We start from the raw sequence: 19,559 nt of genomic DNA, 5'->3' as shown, positions 1-19,559 counted from the left end.
CTGTGAAGCCCACACCTCTGTACGCTTACAGGTAATAAACATCTTTTCGTAAGTAGGACACAAGCTATATTGCGTCCTGCCTGAAATAAGAAATGGCGATCTTGTCCTGCTTTTGTATTAATGGATGGTACTTTCCAAACATATTTACACAATGCAATGGTAGCGCTTGGAGGGAAGCTTCTTCCCTCAGTACTGGAAGTGGTCATTATTGTGTCATCCTGGAGGTAAGCAAACCTTCCTGGTTACAGAGAGTGGGTTTTGTTTGGCAATTGGACAAGTGCACGGAGTCAGTGGCCACTACCAGAGGGATTGTAGATGGTCACTGAAAGGGAGCTAGTAAGAAACGCTGATGTAAAAATCCCCTAAATCCTAGCTCGCTGAAGTAGTGTAAGTGCATGACGGTATCATGGACGGTTACGGTGGTTGTGGAAGTTGTACGTTTGAGGCGCGTGCATGCCTGTGAGCGTCGGTATGCATGTGTGTCCATGCATGTATCCCAGCACGTGTGCACATGCGTGTGTGTGTGTGTGTGTGGTGGATTTGCCCTTACTGTCTGTTCTGTATGTGTACACACTGCATAGTCCATGGTCTTTACTGCACAAGGTCACTTACCTGTTTGTTTCAGTGACATATGAGCAGTGGGAATCAAGTTGCCTGGGTTCTAACACCAGGTGCCAGCCATCCTCCCTAAAACGTATTGGGAATTAAAACGAGAGAGTGGTCATTTCCAGATTTATGCAACTCATATTTCATTTGGTGAATGACTCTCTGAATGTGATTATGGAGTGTTTCTGCGTATGCAGTACTGCATATGATAAGCCATTTATTTTTTACTTCCTCCTAAAAGCAATAATTTAAGGAAATTATGCATTATGAGGGTTTTCCAGTGATTTTTAAAAAATTAAAATAAGACCAGATATTTTAGGAAAACTGTTTAAGAAAATAACACTGAATTAGTGTTTTATAATTGTCACACTAAGCAAAAAATGGATCAAAACTGATTGTAGAAGAATAAAATTTAATCCAGTTGTAGAAATTTGATGGGTCCAAAAAATATGCAAAAAATATACTTTTGTTCCTTTATAAGCCAGATGGTTTGTCCTATTTTAAGCCGATAGTATCTTCATACATCTCTCTTGAATGTCATTGGTTTTAACTGGCAGACAGTATCTACTATTAGAATTTTCCTTATTCCTGGATGATCTAAAGTATATTTTTGGAACATTTGGATGATCATACTGTACACCAAGGAATTTTTTTCATTACACTTAGCTCATACTCAAAAAAGTGTTTATATAATTAAAAAAAAAACCTCTAAAAATGAACAGTTCTTTTGACATGATGTTGACAGAAGTCACTTTGATATAGTTTAGAGTCATGAATTTTCTATCTATTCCATTTTTCCTGGGGCTCCATCAACTCAGACATCCTGATCTGTCATTTTCCAACTCTTTGTGAAGGCCTTGACAGATAGAGGTTTTGACAAGTGCTGGACATCAGCAGCAATGCAGAATAAGCAGCGTATATTTCTCCAGGTAAAGTGACAAAATGTCTAAAAGCGTCAGAAGAACTGTGTGGTCTTCAATCATATCTAATATTGTAAAGTAAGCCTCTGTTTATGTTCTGTGTTTTAGCATTGTATAGTGGCGAAGATTTAAAATTATGTCAGAATCTAGGATTAGAGATCTGTTACCTTATTCACCAGTGTTTACAGTAATAAGAACACTCAGTCACCAGAAAAATTCTTTACATTCCTGTTGAGCGAATGATGGGAATAATCGCATAATGTGAGAGGAGTCTGGAAAACTATAACGTGTCATTATGTATTCTTCTTTTGTGGATGCTGCGCCGATTTGAGTAATTCTGCTTGACTCAAAAATACTTATCCTTCTCCAGAGTTGACAGTTCAGAGTTCAATTTAAGAGAACTTTCATTGAGCACTAATTAGAATGGTTGACAGGACATTAACTTTTTAGACATGTCAGCGTCTTTCTTTGTTATATCCTCTATTAATGGCTATGTAATAAATGTAAACATTTTCCCGCATATCGAATATGTTGTTCTTTTCGTATAATTATTTTGCGTCAGCATTCGCTCAAGAAACAGCTGTTGAAAGTTGAGCACGATGCAAAATGGCACAGCCTGAAGATGTTCCTGTTCATGCAGCTAACTCCTTTTTGATGTGATACCTACTGGCAGGGTTGTGTGGTGAATTCAAGTTCGTTGACAGCCATCAGCACTACTGACCAGTGGTTTCGGGTTTTCTAGTGATGGGAAAGAGTAAGAAAGGATTCCATAGTTTAGTTTTTTTCCCCCTGCTGCTGGATCTAAAGCTTCTGCCAACAACCATCTAAATCAACACCACGCCAATGTGCTCTGCAGACCGAAGGTCACCCGAACATCTGGCCCCACTGTCTGCTTCTTTCAGGTTTGTCCCTGGACAGCATCTGCTTATGGATTCTTTCTCAACCTCTCTTTGATCTCTCTGACAGTAAAAAGAAGCTTCTATCACCCATCATGTGTTAGGATTTAGAAAAAAAAAACATTCAAAAGCATGGAACATTGGAAAAACTGGTGGGATTTTATAGGTTTTTCAGCTCTCTTTATGTTTTAAGTTGGACATTTTGTTTGACATAGACGCATGGAGCGAGGTGATTCTACTCTTGTTTTTCAAAAATATTGTCACAATCAATAAGTCTAATATGTGAAGACATCTAGTCTAAACGAGCCCTGTTTTGTTCCTCTTGGTCAGCTTTTTAAAGAGTAAATGTAAATCGTGCGAACTGGTTTTGTTTTTGTATGCATTTGTTTTGCATTATGTCTGAAGATTCAATGTTGATATCTATCGCCTGCTTTTCTGATATTTCTATCAGTGGTGAAGATTTCACACATTTTTTTTTATCCACCAACTTGGAACATAGAGGACAGTTTGGGGATGCCATGTAATCTGTGGATAAGTATTGGCAGGTTTGATTGATACTCACCCATCTGAAAAGTGAAGCCCAACTGAGTGTCGTCCGCCAGGCTAGGTAGCATGCTGTTTACAAAGCTGCGTATCTCCTGGGCAAGGCAATAAAACGTCTCCATTCTCCCCTAGCTCAGTTCCTCTTTCAACCCTTCAACCCTTCGCCCTCCAGATGGACTCTTCTGATTTCCAGTCTGGAGTTCAGGTTCAGCAAATATGTAATGAATGTTTACTCTGCACCTGGCGCTATCCTAGGTGCTGGGCCCACAGAAGTGGACAAGACAGAAACACTCCCTATTCTCTCAGAGTCACAGTTTGGATTGATAAGGGGTTCTTATATATTTTCAAGGCATGAAAACTCTTAATGATTCAAAATGTGTTTGGCCTTCCCCAGGGATTGAAAATTCATTACTATATTTTTAGGTCAGTATAATTATGAGAGTTCACATCTCTATGACAAGACTTTAATTCGCATCCAAATCCAAAACTTTCAGGAGACGTTATAATGCATTCTTCTGCACCTAGCACAGAACTTGCCTCTCAGGATATATTTGTGGAGATAATGGGTGGTTTTCTTCTATTTTTATTCACTCTTCCAAAAGATAGGCGATTTCCTTCTGTTTCTTTCGGGAAACTAAAGCAATAGATAAAATCCTTTTTTTTTTTTTTCTGTGTGATTTCACGTTGGGTAACTAAAACAAGAATTTGTTTTTATAGCATTTTCTACAATTTTCAAAGCACTTCTACTAATTTGGCATCATTTGTTCTTCACAGAAATCACAGAAATTTACAAGAAACTCAGAGTTAAGTTTCAAGTCCATGGTAACTAGGAATGAACTGGAACCAGGAATCTGCATATATTATTATTGTTCTTATTAATTAGTAATTTCTCATTTTTATTCCATAAAAGGAATTCCCTAGGAGTTTGTTCTGTCAGCTAACAAATGCTTCTGAAAGTCCTCAAATAACCCATACAATGTAAAAAGATATGTAATATGTCTAATGAGCCTTTTTCATGTGGGAATCATTCTCAATACAGTATAGTCACAAGTCTGTTAAGATGCACGCTTACGGGAAGAACGCAACTCGGGGACTATTTCTCCTCAGTCATCTGTAGCCCAAAAAGACTGAGAGAGAGTCAGGAGAGTCGGATTCCAGCTCCCTCTTCTCCTAACCAGTTCAGGGACCTAGCACAAGTCATTTGAGCTTTCTGGTTCTCACGTTTTTATTTTTCATCTGCAAAACAAGGCTTCAGGATTAAATGGAAAAAATGATTTATATCCAATTTTTTTTTTTTTTGGCTTTGCAGTTTATAGAATTACCACGTGTGTTATCTCCTTTATCCAGAACTTGTAGTTCTAACATTTTAGGAATCTGTCATTTCACCTTAAAGGAGAAATGTTTATTATGTTATGTAATGTCTTCATCACAGGCATCAGATTATAATGATTCTGTTTAATGACCTGATACTTGCTTTGGAAATAATCTGTCTGTGGAAATACAGTCACCTAAGTGGTAAGCACTACTATTGGTAAAGAATAATCATGGTTCTGTTAATAAATTTAATGAGTCTTCTTTGTTCTGAACCTTTAATATTACAAATTCAAAAGACAAATTTCTGTCTAATCAATTATAAGAATTATAACTACATATATACCATATACACTTAATTTAAGAATAAAATGTACATTTTGTACTTTCTTTGATTTATATATGATTACCTCATGTGAAGTATTCTAAAAAGAAATTGTACATCAAAGAAAATTATTTTCTTTTGAAAAGAGCCAAATCACAAAAGATAGCCCTTTTTTGTTAACAAACCTGTGAATTTATATATATTACTTTGGCCACTAGAGGGAGTCCGCATCGTCACGAAGCCCAAGAAACCTGGTAACCGGAAACGGGCTGTTTTAGATTGTTGGTAACACATCCATTGTCTGCGCACAAAATTATACGCATACAAAATATCATGGCAGTCAGATTTAATTTTATCGGGTCCATTATCTACCCTTCCCCCAAAAAAGGAATTTTCCATCGTATTTTATTTTGTTATTAAAAAAATGTACAACTTTTAAAAGGTGGTAATTTAAAATGCTTCCTCAAAATGACAGATTTAGTGATCTGAAAGATGAGGATTAAAGAGCACATATTCATGATAACCTGATCACTAATTTTCTTAAGTCGGTTTGAGTACTGGTGAAAGAGGTAATCCGGAAATGAAAATCTTCCCTTTCTCCCTCAGGCCCGCACCACATAGGCAGCAGCTGTGCTGGCTTTTTTCATCCTGACCTGCTGATATACATCACCCCTAACCTGCAGGGACTTCCTTCTAGGGTGAGAGGGTAATTGTGTCTCATGTCCGGTCAGTCTTTAGCCCCTCTTCTGAGACCGTCAAACAAGTGGCTTCGTGTGTATTTTCACAGAGCCAGTTTATAAATGAGGAACTGAACTGAAACCACCTGCTCATTTCACCTCAGCTACCAAAAAGCAGAGGGAGGGCGGGGACAGCCGTTCCTTTCCCAGTGTGGCCGCTTTTAGTCCGCAGCATATAATTGAAGAGTTCAAGTTTTTTAAAAATTTCAGGTTTCCAACAGGGCCCTTTGGGCTTATGCTTAAATATCTTACCTTATACATGACTGACATTTGATTTGATCCATTTCTGGGTTGTTTGCTTCCCATTACCCATGTATGCAGAAGTTACCCAGAGGATCACAACACAATGGAGAATCGAAAATGTAGGCGGTCATTGCAGACCTAGATTTCTGTTAACTTATGTTCTCAGAGTGGGAAGTAGGAATCCTTGATCTTCTAAGAAATCACCGTACTCCTCCCACATAAAACCTGACTCAGGAGGCCTGGTGGGGTCGGCTAGCGCAGTGCTTCTGTCTATGCACTGTCTACGGTGATAGACCAGTTCTTTTATTCCTTTTCCAATTTGTTGTGGATCAATACTTCTGTAAAATACAATAAAAATAAATGACTAGAAAAGTGAAATAAAAAGCATTTGAGATACTACCTCCTTTTTTATGATTATATTCAACAGACATAAAATTGCTCTGTGAAATTGCTGTTAAGAGTTTCTAAACTCTCTCCTTCTCTGTGTCTGATGGCGGATGGTGCGCACAGTGGCCGTGGGTGGGCTGCATGCAAGTCTCGGTGGCCCCGTGGTTTTCTTAGTTCTCACTGCAGCTCCACACCTGCCTGCCGATCCACTCAGGGATCAGATCAGGCACTGCCTCTGGAACTGCTGCAGAACAGCAACAGGGACAGAACTCCCTTATTCTCCCTCAGCTGGAGCAAGGGAGGAGCCGGAAGGTCTTGCTTCCCAGCCGAGCTGCATGCAGGGTGGGGGTAAATAGAAAGGGAATCTGCGTGAAAAGTTAAAAAGCAGGGTTGATGGCAGTTCCAGCTTAGTGAAATAAGGTTTCAAATGTTTGACCCTGAGCATATAATTAAAAGTTTGTTGCAGGTGATATTTTCTAATCACCTTGCACTACAAAAGGTTCGAAATTAAATTATTTTTCTCTTATGAATTTGGGCCAGGAATGAAGCAATTAAAGGGGGTCTTCATGTTCATGAAATATTCAATAGGTAAAGAATCTGGAGAGCTTAGTAAAATAATAGACTGAACACATTGCCTTATTTTTCTCTTTCTTTTTAGTTGCCCTTTTGAAATGGAGCTGATGGTAATTTTGTTTCCCAAGCCTCAACGCATATTGAGGATAGATTAACTAAACAAACACACTGGTCTGGGAATCAAGAGACCCAGTTATCATCTTGTCACTACTTACTAGCCATCTGGCCTGCAGCAGATCACTTTAGACCTCAGTTTTCTCCTCTTAAAATGGGAAGATTATTACTTCTCTGTCTTTCTTGCTCACAGGATTACTAGGGAGACCAGGTTAATTAGTTAGTGGGCTTTGGAGATCATCAGGCATGTTATACACACCTAGATATGTGTATATACGTATATGTATATATATATGTATATGCGTGTGGCATAATTTCATTTTTCTTAATCAAACATTTATTTTCTTGAAAACTCTTGAGTACATCCTAAGTTTATTGTTAACCCATTCCATGTATATTTTATGGTCCTTTCCTACCCTCAGTCTACCCATGACTTTAAGCATAAAATTTTTTTATTCTTGTTTTAAAAGGTAGGGGAAAGAATCATTTAAATATCATCTCCAAGTTAGCCTCACTTCACCCGTGATGCCAAGCATTGCTGTGGTGCTGAGCTTCCTGGACTGGATGAATGGGAGTCCTGCACACACACACACACACACACACACACACAGACCCAAGCCCTTGACACTCAGCTCTCTCCTGGTAGCCATGGTCAGGCCTTGGATTTCTGCATGATAATACTTTATCACCCTTGTTATGCTTCACAAATGGTCATAATGGGGCTTCCTTTGGAGAACAGTGATTGCAAATGAGTATACAAACAAGATCATTGCCCTGAGAGCAAAGAAGCAGGTGGTCTCAAGGCTGTGACACTTGGCAGAACCTAGTCCTAATCAGCCTCTCTGAACAATCTAAATCTAAATATGAAGTTCTGGAAATGGAAAATGGAAAAGTACTTTTCACCCTAGTAAACTGGAAGGATCTACATTAGCCTCCAGAAGAGTTACTTATGAGTCAAGAACAGGTTGGAAGAATCTAAACTTGATCCATCCATCCATTCAAATATTTATTGAGCACTTGTCATGATCCAGGGCCAGTGTTTGGTGCTGGGTAGGCAGAAGCAATGAAAAAATAATCCGGGTCCTCTCATGAAAAATACAGATTATTGTAATATCGGATGTGGGAATGGCTTCAGGAGACTTGTTTTCCTTTTCTGCTTTGAAGGTGTATGCAGTGTGATAAGGTCAGAGAAAGTTGCAAAAGACCAGCTTGAGTTTATTTTCACCCTTACACAATTATAGCTGTGATACTTAGGCCACTGATCCAGCTTTTACTCTCTCTGTTCAGGCCACTAAGACATTCTTCAAAATGTCTCTGCCCAGTTTCTGTTGTTTTTAGGGCTGAGCTAGCAATGTCAAGGGAAGCATTTGACAGGCCAGAGTGAGGTCCTGCCTCCCTCCAGGGTGTGGTTCTCTGTTCTGCAGTCCAAACGCTTGACTTTGTCAGTAATCATAGATTAACCATCTTCTTGTGGATTGATGTACACTTACTGTCTAACAAGAGACATGAATAAATGAGAGTGCCTGTTTGTTAATTTAAAATTGGGAATGGACCCTTTCTGAGATATAAATGTTTGTATTTTATAATCAGGACAACTCCTCACTGACATCCAGGTAGCTTGAGGTCACATTGGTCTTGCAGAGGCTGCTTGCTGAGAATAGAATCAGAAGCAATGGCAGATTGTCCTGGGGCTATTTGGGGCAGGCACCTCTTGTCAGTGTATCGTGTATTCATTTCTGTGATTCTTTCTCTTTACTTCATCTGTAGGTTTATTTTCTGATCATGTTTTGCCCACAGAGGACTCTTGGTTAATGCTGACTGATTGCAATCCTTTGAGAATCTAGAATCTAGAAATCTGCACTCTGTACTTTCCAGGATAAACACATCTGAGTTATGTCAAAAAGAACAGGCCTTTGGGTGTTCCTAGTAACTCTTTGACAAGCCTGGTCAGTACTGAAGAGTCACGAGTGGAGAAGGCACCCTGATCTATGAGTTATCAAGCAGGAGGCTTACTCTCTCTGGCTCCTCCCCTTGGTGAAAGAGTGGCTTAACTCCTCAGCAGGTGGGGGAGGTTAGGCTGGGTGAGCAGTAGGGCCCTGTACTGTTCCAGTGATCCCAGGCTGCTGGTGCTAGACACAGACTTGTTAGCTCCTCAGGCTACACTGAAGTGGAAAGTACTTTGGGTACCATTGCCATTTTGTTGAATGTATTCCTCGATACACCTACTATGTCTCAGACACTTGGGAGCAGAGACAGGACTGTTGCATGTAGACTTGAAAATGACTCTGGAGGCCATCCATGTCCCACCTCTAACCCAAATGATCTCCCCACCCCCGTTGCCATCACAACCTTAGGTTTGTATTGGTGCCTGCTTATACATATGTTGGATGCACATGCCAGTGTTTTTCTGGCAGTCTATATCCCTCAACAGTGGACAGGGGTTAAAATAGGGAGAGTTGGGTATCCATTTGGTTTCTCTTGTCTTTTATTTCAGAGCTTTTCGGGATTGCTGATGAGTCATTTTCTGCTGTGGTCACTAAGCCAACTTAATTTCCCTAAACTGTATTACCTATTTAATGGTTGAATTTGTGTTGATAAATGAGAACATTTATACTTTTTGGTAAAGAATACAATTTTGGTAAATGTTTATGTCAATTTAGTCTTTTTGAAGCTGTTCAGAAGCTGTGAATGTTGATGTAGAATGTTTAAATTATACTTAAGCTATTTATATGACTCTTCTCTCATTGTTACACTGCCCCCACCCCCAGCCCTAAGCAGCATTTACCCCAGGAGCTGCTCCATCCCAAAGCACTGAATTGTTATAAAACCAGCCGGGGGGATGGAGTGCTGAATTCCGGGCACTGTGACACACGTGCAATCCCTTCATACCATGAGTATTCAGTTCCATTTCTTACTGGAAGGCATAAAACTAATTGCTATGTGCATTTTTAAACCACAAACATGTCCTGGCAGAAAATGAATGCCTGGGGATATTTGTATCCACATCCCACAGTGGAGTGAGCAGGAGAAGTAGTTCCAGTGAAGGGAGAAGCATAAGTCTGCCTTGAAAAATCTCTTCAATTTCCAAAATTTATTTTACACACTTTCTTTCAAATGCAATAAGTCTCAAATATTTCTTCAACCACAGCTCAACAGATATATGTTATTGAAAATGCATGTTATCCCTTCAAATTTGAGAATGAATAATACATAAATTCTCTCTGTGTGTGTGTGTGTTTAACCAGCATTTCCTAAGCAGAAAAAGGGGATTGCAAATTGCAAGGATCTTAGAGCTTGACTTCAGTGTAGACTGCAAATAAGAGTAGCTCTCTATGCCTCAAAATACACAACATCTGGGTTTGTTCATTACTTTTTAAATAGAATGTTTCATCATAAACATGGAAACGTGAATAGTTGGTTTTATTTTAAAGACTATGTAGTGTTGGGATATTCTTTTCAGATTAGAAAAAAAAGAGTATTACACCAAGATGTATTTCTCCTTATTTATAGGGGAATATAGTAGGATATACACAGCTGCAATTTATTTGAGGCATTTTCCAAGAGTGGAGATGCCAGTTGAAACTCAGAGTCAAATACATTTTTTGCTAGACTATTAGCCAGTGAGGGGTTGTGTATAATCAATACAGACAATGGACATTTTAACATTCGTTAATCTGATTACTAAATAATAGTTCAGAAGAGGAAATGTATTATGCTTTTCATGATTTGGGGAATAATAATATCTCTAGATACGTGTCTGTAGGTGTCGGCATATAAGATAGGTCCTCCTGGTTTCTGCCAATAAACTATGTGTGTGGGTGCGTTGTGAGAAAATTCAGTTGTTATTAATATACCCCTTCTCCTTTTTAAGGAAATCCTAGATATAACATAGAATTTACCATTCGGCTATGAGTGTTTTGAATTTATATTAAGTTTTTACTTCATTATTTAAATATCGAGCTTCAGTAGGACATTGTAAATATAACTTCTATTTTAAAGTTTGATGTTCACATGTATTTTAAAGACTATCTCAGAAAGTATGCATTATATTTTGAAGTAAATAAGAACATTTTTAACAGTTAAAAAGAGTAGATAGCTATTTTATAGAACCAGTTAAACACTAGGAAAGAAATGAAAGGCTGTTTCAACTTAATGACAAACATCTCAAGAATTTATTTTTAAATCAAAAAATGTTTTAACTCCCAACGTCTAGAAACACAGAAGACCTGAAGCTTGCACTTCCGTGAAAATCAAACTCATGGAAGTTTACTGGGAGAGGTGCCTTTCAAAGTGAAGTGTAAGCTCCGCGTAGGTATGTCTTTCTTTCATTCAGTGTATCCTTTTCTCATCCAGTGTATCCTCTACGGTTTCCCTTCAGTGTCTAGCCCATGGTCCGTATGTATTAAATAGTTCTTGCTAAATTCAGAGGTGAATTTTTAACAGGTGAGGGAGGGAAGAAAGAAGGAAGAAGGGGCCTAGGAAATGGGAAAGCTTCACAGAAAGTTTTAGATGCCTTTTACGTATTCGCTGTAGCCAGCCCGCCGGTCTCCAAAGCTTTGCTAGGGGGAGGCGACAGGGACGGAGGAGATGCCAGTGTCACGGGCACCATGGTCCCGCTTGAACTTGGGGTTGCATGTGCAGACCTCTGTATTAGCACCTGTGGCTCTCACTGAGTCAGGAACTGGGCTTTATGCTGACGACAGGAGCAGACAGCATAGGGAACAGTGGCTGAGTATTACTGTTTGGTACTAAATGTAATTTGTCGGGACTGTGATATGGGATGAGAGAACTCTGCACACCCGGGAGATGGCTGGGGAGGCAAATGTGACTGGCACGGTGTTACCTGCGCTCCTGCAACAGCGTGTCCTGTCTCCCTTCCCAGCGCCCCGAAGCAACTGTTAAGCCGAATGCCTCATACTGCAGAGTCTTGCAGATAACCTGAGGTAAATCCACTGGAGTGCAAGAAATATTTTATCTAGAGAAAAGACCTATAGTGAACGAGTGAGGCTTTTATTATTTATTACTCCTTTCACAATGTTCAAAGCTGGTGGAGTTATTTTCCCAGCTATACAGAGTAAATGCTTAGAGAAACTGAATTATCCAAGGAGTAATTTTTTAAAGGGGTTTACATTTCTTTCTTTTCTTCTCTTTTTTCTTTTTTAATTCACATTCTTGAGTATCTGTTGTATACCATATACTTTTAGATGTTACTGAGTTTGGGGTTTTTTTTGCATTTATTTATTTTCTTAACTGAGATATAATTCACACACTGTAAAATTCGCCTTATAAAAGTGTACAATTGGGGCGCCTGGGTGGCTCAGTCCGTTAAGCAGCTGCCTTCGGCTCAGGTCATGATCCCAGCGTCCTGGGATCGAGCCCCGCATCGGGCTCCCTGCTCTGCGGGGAGCCTGCTTCTCCCTCTCCCACTCCCCCTGCTTGTGTTCCCTCTCTCACTGTCTCTCTCTGTCAAATAAATAAATAAAATCTTCACAAAAAACGTGTACAATTAATCATCTTTTAGTATATCAACAAGGCTGTACAACCATCACCACTGTCTAATTCTGGAACATTTTCGTTACCCCCCAAAAATACCCCATTAGCAGTCATTCCCCATTTCTCCCCCTCCTCATCCCTAGGTAATCAGTAACCTACTTTCTATCTCCATGGGCTTTCCTGTTCCGAACATTTCATATCAATTGAATCATAGATTATGTGACCTTTCGTGTCTGGCCTCTTTCACTGAGCATAACGTTTTCAAGGTCCATCCATGTTGTAGCGGGTCCTGTACTTCATTCCTTTTTATGGCTGAATAGTATTCTGTCATGTAGCCATCTACCACATTTATTTATGCGAATGGATATTTGGATTTTGTCCACTTTTTGGTGATTAGGAATAATGCTGATATGAACATTTGTGTACAAGTTTTTGAATGGGTGTACGTTTTCCTTTTTCTTGTGTATATACCTAGGAGTGGAATTGCTGGTCCGTATGACGGTTCTGTGTTTAACTTTTTTTTTTTTTAAAGATTTTATTTTTTTTTATTTATTCATGAGAGACAGAGAGAGAGACAGAGGCAGAGGGAGAAGCAGGCTCCCCGCGGAGCAGGGAGCCCGATGCGGGACTCGATCCCAAGACCCTGGGATCATGACCTGAGCCGAAGGCAGACGCTTAACTGACTGAGCCACCCAGGCGTCCCTCTGTGTTTAACTTTTTGAGGACTGTTTCTCACAGTGGCTGGACCATTTTACAGCCATCGAAGTGTATGTGAAGTGGCATCTCACTGGTTTTGACTTTTCTCTATTGCCAGGGATATCAAGCATCTTTTCATGCACTGATTGGTCGTTTGTATATCATCAGAGATGGAAAAATGTGGAGGAGTAATTTTGTTTAGTATTATTATGCATTTCTGAATTATTCAGGAAACAAAAATTAAGGCAAACTTTCATTCTCTTCATCATCAAACATTTATTGATCACCTTCTATGTACCTGCTGACAATTGCTGGGGCAGAAGGCATTCATATGTACTTTTGAGTGAAATCATCTCTGAACTCGGAAGAAATTTTTGAGTGCTAATTATGAGTTTACATATTTTTATTTTTTAATTTTTATTTTTTTAAGATTTTATTTGTAAGCAATCTCTATACCCATCGTGGGGCTTGAACCCATAACCCCAAAATCAAAAGTTGCATGCTCTTCCTACTGAGCCAGCCAGGTGCCTGAGTTTACATATTTTTTTAATTTTTTTTTTAAGATTTTATTTATTTACTTGAGAGACAGAGTGAGCGAGAGAAAGAGCACATGAGCAGGGGCAGAGGGAGAGGGAGAAGCAGACTCCCCGCTGAGCAGAGAGCCCAATGTGGGGCTGGATCCCAGGACCCTGGGATCATGACCTGAGCCGAAGGCAGACGCTTAATGACTGAGCCACCCAGGCGCCCCTACATATTTTTAAAAGTAAATCTCTTTATTATGTCTGATTTCTATAATAAATTATATCTTAGCATTATGTCTGCTGCTTAGAGAACCTATTAATTTATTTAATTATTAACAAGTCTGTATACAGTGTTTAGTGTTATATTAGGCATTATTGTAAGCATGTTAAAAATATCAATTCATTTAATCCTCATTACAACCAATAGTAGATATTATTATCATCCCCATTCTACAGATGAAGAGACTGAGGTAAAAAGAGATCAAGTAACTTGCTCAACATTACACAGCTAGTAAGGCAATGTGGCTCTGGAGCCCTGCTCTGCTGTCCCTCTTATGCTACATGGTCTCACTCATGTGCAGTATGTGGGATGAGGAGTATATAGCCCAATCATGCACTTATTTAACAAATATTTGTTGAATACCTACCCTCTGCCAGCCACATCCTAAGCACTGGGGAAGCACCAGTGAAGAAACTGAACAGAGCTGCTGCCCTTAAGGAGTTTCTCTTCCAGTCCACAAGATAGATCATATCCTATAACCAGAGAGACCTATTATCTATGAGGTGGTATTTTTTTAAAACGTAACACAAGGTAAGGGGAAGACAGAGTGATGGGGTGGTAGGAGGAGTAGTTAGGTAAAGAGTCAGGGGACGCTTTTCTGAGTAAGTGACATTTGAACAGCCAGGGGAATGAAGAGAGCCATAATGATGTCTAGAAGGAGAACAGCATTCCAGACTGAAGAAACTGTAGGTATAGAGGCACTGAGATCAGAGCTTCATTGTCAAGATCCAGGAACAGAAAGGAAGGTGTTTTTAAATGATTGCTAGAATTGATATCTGGAGGATAGGCTGTTGTGGGGCAAGCATTAGATCAGGGACAGGCTGTTGCAATTGTGCAGGGAAGGGATGATGCTGGTCTAGACTAGGATGGAAGGCTACTTGGATTTAGAAAATATTTTGAAGGTAGGACCAAATGATTTGCTGATGTTATGTGAGGATTATGAGAAAAAGAAAGAACCAAGATTAAATCCAAATTTCCTGGGTGTGAGCTACTGGGGTACATGGGCCTGCCATTTGTTGAGTTATGGAACACTGAAGAAGAGCATTCTTCATAGGAAAATTAAGAGCTGATTTTGAATAGGTCAAATTTAAGATGGTATTAGATCTCTTAGTGGAGATGTTGAATCAGCACTAGGATTAGGAGTCTGGCATTCAAGGAAGAGGTCCACCTGGAGGTTCAAACTGAGGTGTTTTCAGAATGTCAGTGGTATTGGGTGAGACCCAAGGAACTGGCCCAGACACCAAGCTAGAGCATTTGGAGAGAAGAGCAGAGGTCTGAAAACCAAGCTCTGAGGGGCTCCAGTGTTTAGGGATACCCGAGAAAAGGGGACACAGGAAAGGAGACTGAGAAGAAGCAGCCAGTGAAGTAGGCCTCAATGAAGAAGCAGCATAAAGAGTGTTTCCAGAGAGGTTAGTGAGGCATAAGCCCGCCTGGGCTCTCTATGGTTGAAATAAGTAATGGAGGAAATATTACCCAGAAACCAGAAATGCGCAACTCTGCTAATCCGTGTTGCTGCCAGTAAAAATGGTTGATGCCTTTTGGTTAGCTCCCTACTTTAAAAAATGTTTGCTTTGTCTTGCATTACAAATGCTTCACAACCAGGCTCATCCCACCTCTTCTCTAGCTACATCTTCCACAATCCACCATCCCCAATCCCAGACAACTCTAGTCTATTAATCTGGCAGTATTGAGCTACTTCTGCCATCCCATCTATTTGGCCCATCATTTCTTCCCCTTTATCCCCTAATGGAAGTTTACCCGTCCTTAAATGCACAGTTTAGGTGGTATGTTCGGTGGAATACTCCAATAAGGACTTTCCTGGGCTTTCCTCTTAGTACCCATATTATTCAGGGTTCTCCAGAGATACAGAACCATATATATGTGTGTGTATACATATATACACATACACATACACACACACACATATATATATATCAGAGAGAGAGATTTTAAGGAATTGGCTCATGCAATTGAGGGGCTGGCAAGTCTGAAATTTACAGGGTTGTAAAAGTTAATGTTGCAATCTTGAGTCCAAAATCCATACCACAGGCCAATAAGCAGGAAACTCAGATAGGGTTTCTATGTTGCAGTCTTGAGGCAGAATTGTTTCTCCCTCAGGAACCCAGGACCCTGGGATTATGACCTGAGCCGAAGGCAGACACTTAACGACTGAGCCACCCAGGAGCCCCAGGAAACCTGTTTTTAATATTAAACTCCTTCACCTGATTAGATGAGGCCCACCCACATTATGGTGGGTAATCTGCTTTACTTAAAATTAATTTATGAAATGTTAATCACATCCACAAATACCTTTACACCAATCTAGATTAGTGTTTGGCCAAGCAACTGGGTACCTTAGCCCAGCCGAGTTGGCACATAAAATTAACCATCACAATGATTTAATAGTTTGCTTAGTCTATGCTTCTATTTTGGCTGCACCTCATTCCACCACACTTACATACTGGATGGTTTGTCTATTCTAAATGCATATTAGTTACTTATTGCTGTGTAATAAGTTACCCTGTGACCCCAACTTTAGCAGCTTAAAGCAACAAACATTTATTATCTCACAGTTTCCAAGATTTGGGGGATCTGTGAGTGGCTTTGGTAGCTAGTTGTGGCTCAGGGTCACTCATGAGGTGCCAGTCACAATATCAACGGAGCTGAAGCCATCTCAGTATTTCACTGGGGTTGAAGGCCTTTGCATGCAGGCCTTCGCAACACAGCAACTTGTTTCCCAGAAAAGTGGTCTGAAAAAGAGAGAAACCACAGTCTTTTATAACCTAGTCTTGGAAGTGACATAACTTCACTTCTGCTGAATATCACAATGTCAACAGACCCATCCAGTCCAGTGGGAGGGTGTGAATACCAGGACGTAGAGATCACTGGGGGCCATCTTGGAGGCTGGCTCCCAAGAAGGAGCACCCCTGTCTTCTCAGCTTCTTCCCCCAGTACACCAGTTATGGTGTATGGGACCCAAAGACATACTCAGTGGATGTTTGTGGAACGAATAACTGACTGAAGAAGGAAACAAACCCAGAGAATGTGCAGTAGTGTTGCAATTCTGATGGCATTTTCCACTAAAAAATAATGTGCAAAAGGGAGGAGTAAGAATTCCTTTTCCTATATTATTAGAAATGATTGCATTGCTATATTACTGTCTAATCATTTGTGTCTACAAATATTTTAAAAATCATGTTAAAGGTCAGAGTAATCCACGCACTTTGCTTTTCTCTTAAACAGTTGAGATAATTTCCACTGAAAAAAATTGGGATTTTTTTTGAAGGGTGGGGTGGATTTTGGGTGATGTCTGGGTCAATAAGGGAGTTAGTTTTGGAATGGACCCGTTTACAGGTAGAGTGGATCTGGGTGATATTGGTTGTAGCAGTCCAAAGCTTAAAATGGCAGAAGCACATTGGGTTTTGAGATCCTTATGCAAAATGGGACCGGAAGGATGCTTAAGAAAACCTTCCTTTCTCACGAATATAACATAGCGTTGTTAAATGTTGCTTCAAATTTTAATTTCAACTTTAAAAGTGAAACAAAAGTGAAAACATGTAATGGTCAGGATCCTCTGGGTCTTTTTATTGCCCTGTAATGTGCTTCATTGGAATCATATTTCTGGCTAAAATTTTGGAAATTTGTGTAACTAGCAGCTGTTACCACCTTTCTTTATTTGATTTTTAATTTTCTAAGATCCCATGAGTTGGTTTATTATGAATTCTTATAAATCATCGAAATTTTTATTTTCGAAATGAAACGATGCTTCAGTGCTGCAGGACACATATATTTTGGTTGCATATTTTTAATTTAAATAAAGTAGAAACTTTGGGGCTTTTCTCCTCCAATCGCAGACCTGAGTAGGGCAGAGACTGTCACTTTGCTCTGTGATAAGATGAGGGACTAGTCCAGCTTATCAGTGGGGAACAGCCATGAGGAACATATTAGGAAAATTAGAGTATATTTGAAAGGAAGGCTGGGCTGAACTGGTTAGAGAGAATACAGTAGCGTGTGCAACATTGCAGAGAAAAATGAAGTTGTGACGCCAGAAAAAGCTTAAAAGAAAAAAGTCACAGAATGGCTGGGAGATGAAGAGCTGGTTTTCCTAACAAAGGATAAAATTTACTATACCTCAAAAAGAAAAAGAAAAAAAAAGAAAGGAAGAATGAATCAAGGGGGGTAAATTTTCTTTTCTCTTTAAAATAATCAGAAAGCAAAATAAAAAAGTTGAAAAACTCATGACAATTTCTATTAAAAAGGACTTGAGCTATCTCTGCTGGCATTCACCCAGTTGAACCTTTTGCCCAAAATGTCTTTTTTTTTTTTTAATGAATCATATTTAACTGATAGCAACAAAAATATCTTCAAAAGCAGGGGAATATTTTAAAGGTTGTTTTCATCTACTTACATAACACAAATCTCAGGGAAGGGCTTTTGCTTAGTTTGTGGGGCTCAGAGAGAGAGGCCTGAGGTGATCAAAGCCAAAGCCAACAGGTTCGGTGTGTATTTACGGATTCACAACATCTTCCTTTTCAGAAGGCTTCCGCACTTACTGTCCCCTGCTCCTCAGCCGTAGTCGCCCGCCAGTGAAGTAGCGATGACACAAATACCCCTCTGTTGACTTCTGCAGGAAGTCCATAAACTCCGTCAAAGTGGAGGCTGGGTTTGGCCACCGCTTTATCTTTCAAGCTGGCTGTTGAATGAATGATTGTGGAGAAAGAGGCATTCTTGTTTGGCTATCATAACGAAGTTGAATTCCAACAAAAAGATTAGGAAAATTTTCTAGGTCTATGAATCATCAACTCTATACTTTTCCTACCCCCTAGAAACTCAGAACAAAGAAGGACTGTCATAGGTAAGCAACCAGATACATTCTTAAGAGTCGCCTGCCCAATTGCCATTATGCTTTCTTTTCAGAAACCTGTTCCACAATTTCTACTTCTCTCTCTCTCTCTCTGATGGTAGATAGATAATAGAGAGAGAGAGAGAGAGATATATAGACACACACACACACACACACAGTGATCTTGCATATATACGGCATTACTGTTTAACAAAAGCAGTTTCCTTAAGTTCTATAAGAGCTCTGATTTCTTGGGATAGAAACACCTATATAGCCCTCCTCGCAAATGGGTAGGATCCCTTCTGAAACATTTGCACACTGGGTTGCCACTGTATACTCTCTACCTCAGAGCAGTATGTTCCTCCTTATTGCTCTGGGGACAGAATAATCCCCAGCAGTGGTTGTGTAACCACATACTGACTGTGTACATTGTTTTGCTCTGCTCCGAATAATTCTTACCCACTTGTTGGCTCGTCCAAAGTATTCCAGAAAAAAAAAAAAAGGGCTCATCTTGACTTAGCATAGGTGAGATGCTCACCCTGGACCAGGCAGCCGAAACCAAGACTGGGTCATCTCGCACACGGTGGCTCCCATGAGGATGGCGAAGGAGGGGTTACTGAATCTGCGGGTGTCCACCGCTACATAGAGTCGGCATTTGATTTGTAGCTCCTAAGTTGATTTTGTTGTCACAGAAGGTTTTTGATCAGGATAAGGTACCTTCTTTACTTTAATGACTTTTCTAGGGTTAAAGAATAAATGCTACATAAATCCAGCTAGACTAGTGACCCTGGGGACCTTTTAAGGTCCTGCAGGTGAAAGACCAAGGTCTGACTCTTAGGGGCTTAGGGGCAAGGCAGCTGGTGGACTCCTAATCTTGGCGCATGCAGGTAACAGGCTTAATGAAATGATAATCGCTCATAAGCAACGTACCCAAACTCTGCTTCTCAGCAAGCAGGAGTCAGCCCTGGGCTTCACGTGAGGGAGGTTTAGCTCATAGTCCCGAGAATGATACAGAAGACAAAGCTGGGGTGATACGAGCTTTAAAAAGCAAGACATGCAGGTCAGAGCCTC

At 40.0% G+C, this 19,559-nt stretch overlaps 1 protein-coding gene across 2 annotated transcripts in view; it reads left to right on the top strand.

Moving 5' to 3' along the window:
- CYP7B1 (cytochrome P450 family 7 subfamily B member 1) overlaps positions 1-19,559 on the top strand; it is a 157,726-nt gene that overhangs the window by 57,501 nt on the left and 80,666 nt on the right. Inside the window, exon 2 of one of the 2 annotated variants that reach the window (XM_081816061.1) lies at positions 10,869-10,967. The exons of the other annotated variant lie outside the window; for it this stretch is intronic. The gene's annotated coding sequence lies outside the window, so the exon portion shown is untranslated. The remainder of the gene's footprint in view (positions 1-10,868; positions 10,968-19,559) is intronic. 2 annotated transcript variants of the gene reach the window in all.

Source organism: Leptonychotes weddellii, chromosome 4, assembly GCF_054177405.1.
Source record: "Leptonychotes weddellii isolate Sample4059 chromosome 4, ASM5417740v2, whole genome shotgun sequence".
Taxonomy (NCBI): domain Eukaryota; kingdom Metazoa; phylum Chordata; class Mammalia; order Carnivora; family Phocidae; genus Leptonychotes; species Leptonychotes weddellii.
The sequence above is the reverse complement of the archived record's forward strand: the minus strand, read 5'-3'. Positions and strand labels throughout refer to the sequence as shown.